Below are 5,341 nucleotides of genomic sequence, written 5' to 3' on the forward strand. Positions count from 1 at the left end.
GAGCCTCTGTGGGCCTTTGGATTACCATGCTTGTCCTGCCTTCCGTGCTTAAGAACGTCACAATTACTGCCACTCTGACACCTCATCATACTCATGAAACAGAGGGACCCATCTTAATGGTGGCTTCTTTCAGGCTATAGAAAATGAAAACGATGAAGTTCTTTATGAATTTTGGTATTAATCTTACCAATTGATCTCTTCATTTCTGATGAAAGTCAACCTACTTACTACTTCTTAGACACAGGGATTCATAGTAAGGAAGTGAATTCTTGAGTCAGGAAAAATCTATTTCAAAGTTTTCACCTTCCTAACCCTTTGGATATTTATTTCTATATTATGTTTTTTAAAAATTTTGGGATTCAGACTTTGTTTAACCTAGGTCACCATTAAAATTAGCTAATCAGCTGTGCCACCTATAACAGTCAATCTCTAATCTGTGGGTTAAATAGTAAACGCAGCAGCCTTAGCAGGATACCCATATTGATACATTTGGCTTCCCATTTCTTCCTCTGTTGTATCTTAGAAACCATTTTTATTCATTTCTTCCCATGAGTCTGTATGCACATACTGTCTTCTTCATATTCAATCATTGCACTCTTTATCCTGGACTATAACCATATCTACTCTAATCTTAGGTCTAGATACATAAAAGGAGGTATAGTTAATTTGATTAGAATCAGCATACAAATAAAAGTTGGTGCCTGCCTTAAAGTCATTAACAACTCTTTAAGCAAAGGGATTCTAGTTTGTTTCTCTTCCAGATAAGGAATGATGGTTATTTATGAGAAAGTACACTCCACAGACTTTGGCATTTTAAGTACCTTGATCTTATCTGAATCCATCCAAATGGTCCTCTTTTCAATTTTCCAGGTGCCACTCTTTCCCTATCAATAACATAATATCCATACAGAGACATGCCAAGGCTATAAGTTCAACTTGAGTGGTAATTTTGCAATCTGAAAAATCTAATTTGTGTCATGGTAGGATGTCAGTCCCTGGGCCAAAAATGATAAAGGATTATTTTATAGTTGACTTAAAATCTCTGTCTTTTTCTGGACATGCTTTTTAGCTTCAGATGTAAAGCCCTGGATGTATCACTTTCTACATAAGCTTTCTTGTGTACAGTATGAAACAATCTTCCCCCTAATGCTAGGAATCATTAATCCTATTGTATACTCAATTTTGGAGCCCCTAGACCATGGTAACCCTTCCTATGTATAATTGAGAAATTACATGCATATCAAAAGAGAAGAAATGTTTATTATACTCAGTAAATGGTTAGATGGTTATGATAACATAACTATAGTCTGCTGTGAAGTCTGTATACTTTATAAAATGTTTAAAGTTGCATATACCCAGTTAAAATTATAAATTATATATGTCTACATATATATATATAAATTTATGTATACCTATATGCACATAAATAAATATGCAATTGCAGAGAAGCACACATTACAATTTTCACTAAATTACAGAAACTAAAAATAAATTTTTGTCTAGTGATATAGTCATCACTGCCTTCAACAATAAGCAAATTGATAAGAAATATCAGGTTTACAGGTTTGTGGATGTATTTCTCTTAGAATCCCTTCTAACATTTCTGCATTAGTCAGGATTGTATCTGATAATCAGAAACCAGTCCAATATTGGAATCCAGAAAATCTTAAACACAAATATGAAAATCTTACACAATAATGAAAGTGTCAACAGCATGAAAGTCAGAGACTGTGGAAACTGGTTTTCAGTTTTGCTACTATTCATTCCAAAAATGCAGGGAACTTTTAGTAGATGGTCACGCTGCTTTCAGTACTCATGCAAGAACTTTCTAGATAGTTCTCAGAAGTGATTGCAATGCTACACTATACCAAGGCCTGCACAGAGAGCGGCCTTTCTCAGCCTGTGGAACACTTCTGATCTGCCTGCCGTATCTCACATGCAAGTCTCCCACTGGAGGAAGTTACACTGAACAGAGATAACCAAGGGATCTAGGAAATGTAGTTCAGAGACTTCTAACCCCTGTGATGTAGGAGAGAGCATATAATGCTTTAGAAATGATGTTCTGTGTCAATGGGTAAATGCAGACACATTTATTTTGGTGTCTGCAGATAAAATCTAACTACCAGCCTCACTAAAAATTGAGCTAAGCTGGGGATCAAACCTAAGAGTTGTGCATGCAAGATAAGCACTTTACCATTCAGCTGTATAGCCAGACACCAGTAGCAGAGGATTTTAAAAAAGCATTTTATTAACACAGTCAAGTAATTTCCTAGAGAAAATTATAATTTTTTAGCTATGTTTATTTTGGAGCCAATCTGGTTTAATATACAATATGATATTTAAAACACTAAATATGTATAATATGTAAGGGTTTGTCCAAATAGCTTTCTTTCAAACAAGATAAATACTTGGTTGTATGTCCCATGTTTAGGATAAATGATTCATAGTCCTTGGACCAGATAACAAAGTTCAACACAATTAAGAAGTAAATAAGGTCCAACTTATGTTTAAAGTTAATCATTTACTACTTTTTTTTACTACTAAACAACACAATATCCATTATTTTGCCAGAGAAACAAATGAAAAAATGCTTCCCTATAAAATGTTATTGACAAACTAAAGCTTATATATACCCATAAATATGCAGTTATGCAAGATAATTATAAATTTATACTTCTCATAAAAAGGTCATTCAAGAAATTATAGAAGTTATACAAGGAGTCAGATATCACAGCCTCAAATAAGGCATGTCGAACTTAATATTATATGTTGTTTAGATTAATAATCAGAAATATGGATTGAAAATTTGAGTATTGTCATATATTTATGAGTATTTCTCTTGGAATTTATAGATATTACATAGTAGTAACCTGAAAAAGCAAAAGCTACTCCTCCCTTTCTTCATGTTTAAAATAGGTATGTGTTTGGTATTCATTTCGTATGGTTTACATGAGTTAATACAGGAAATGTGGTTGTAGCATTGATTCTTAGGCAGTAAGCTTGCAACAGTTAATTTGGTCATTATTAGGTAGGGTGGCCATAGTAACAACAGTGGCTTGTGCTTATTGTTTTCATAACTTAAAATTTCAGTACATTAAAAAAATCCCATCATCAAATTGCTACCCTGAAGCTGTGTGGCCATTTCTGCTAAGCAGATAGGCTAGTTATGAGAATCTGAGGAAACTTGTGAATTCCTTCTATTAAATGTGAAATTTAATAGACCTGTCAAACTGGGCTTAAAAAAGTTCACATTGTCTTTTCCAAATCTCAACTTTTCTCTGAGCAGTAAGTTCACTGGAAACAAATTCTTCACAAATCTATTCTAACTAAACAATGTGTTTGAGTATACCAAGGAAATGAAAAGGTGGAGAAGGAAAAAGACAGAATAAAGCCAACAGAGGAAAAGAAAAACAGAGAGTGCTTCCAGGGTTAGCATGCTTAGGAGACCTTGGCATAAGGGATATAAAGAGCATGTTGATTTTCTTTAAGCTAGAATTACCTTTCTTCTTTATTGCATGTATGGAATAGAAGAGATTTCATATTTCAATAAAAACAGGTCTCAGGATTTGGCTGGCCAAATATTTTATGCTCCAAATATTCTTCATTCTTAGAAATTTTTATATAATTTTAAGAATGACATTTGGATTGGTTCATAGCAAATACAAAGAGTGATTGACATGAATGAAGTAGGAAATAGAGGAACTGTAATCAACGCTCCTCTCCCCTGCAGATCCAGACCGTTCAGAAAACTTTGATGCACCTCCCCAATCTTTACTTGCTTTCCGAGTTCCAGCATGGGCTCTTCAATTCCTGGAAAGTTCTCCAGGAAAATACAAAGGAACAGAATTCACTCCAAAATAATATCATCACGTAACACCACCACCCGAAGGCACACAACTGCACAAGCGGAAGTCCTCCTCACCATTGTTACTGTTCTCCAAGTCACATCCATGCTCTGTTCCCACTAAATTTCCCCAGACCAGGAGCTATGTAGTCATGTTCATCCCTTAATTATTCTAGGAGAATCCTAACACATTCTTTCCCAGTTATTATTTTCAAAAATCTGAGTTTTTAAAAAATTCATCCATCTCACTCATTCTCTAAGCACTAAGATTTATTTAAAAAAATCCTGGGAGGAGGTACATAAAATATTTAGCTTAATTATGGCCCCAGACTTACCAAATTTGTTAAGTTTTGTTTGGCCAAATAATCCAGTATAAACATTAAAGAAAGAGCCTTCCAAATGAAATAGAAATTTTGTTAGTAATACAGAAATTCTATAAGATAAAAATTTAGTTTTTTAAAAGGATCTAAAATTGACTAATATCCTCATAGACTACTAAAAATAAGAGACAATAAAATTACCAAAATTATAAATGAATGAGGGAATATAGCCTCTGATTCCACAAATACTAAAAGGTTAATATAGTGACATGTTAGACAATGCTATGCCAATAAATACTATAATCTTGATGGAAAGTATAGGTTACTTACTAAATTCATATCATACATATTCACAAAATAATGAGTAGAAAAATTTGAATTGCATTAAATTTAAAAGAGAAATGGTTTATCTAATTAAAAATATCTTCCCACAAAGAAAATTCCAGTTCCTATATATCCACTGGTTAGCCACATCAAAATTTTAAGTGAGAAATTTATATCAATTCTATACAAACCCTTTCTAAACTTTGAGCAGAAACAGATATTTTTCAATTTATTGTAAAATTAGCATTACTTTGTTTTGAAAACTAGGCAAAGGCATGAAAAACAAACAAACAAAATAATTACAGTGTAGTCAACTTGATAAACACAGTCAGATACAATAGATAATACAGATATAATTTCTACATATCAGTATATGTAGATATCTTCATTAGTCTATCTACCTATATCCTATTTTCTGTTAGAAGATTATGAAATCTAAACTTGGAATAAACCTGTGTGCTTTTTAATCAAATACCTTCTTATGAAGTTATATATATATATATATATATATATATATTCATTTTTCAGAAATTATATAACATTATTTTGTTCACAGTTATGAATTAACATATATGTTATAACTTATATTGTTAATTTACCATTAATTGAACCACATATTTTATATTATCAACTTTGCATAATCTAAAACAGCTCCTCTTTAGAAATATGATAAATAAATGAATAATTGCTGATTTTCAGTCACAATTTTCTCTGGGATGTACAGGATTTCATATGCCCTGTAGTTATCAGAGCTGAATGGTGGTTGTTAACCATTTTGTAAGAAAAAGATCCCATGCTATTTTGGAAATATATCATAATAATATAATACTTAAATTTAAAACGAATAATGAAA

The sequence above is a fragment of the Ictidomys tridecemlineatus genome, chromosome 9 (assembly GCF_052094955.1).
Source record: "Ictidomys tridecemlineatus isolate mIctTri1 chromosome 9, mIctTri1.hap1, whole genome shotgun sequence".
Classification (NCBI taxonomy): Eukaryota; Metazoa; Chordata; class Mammalia; order Rodentia; family Sciuridae; genus Ictidomys; species Ictidomys tridecemlineatus.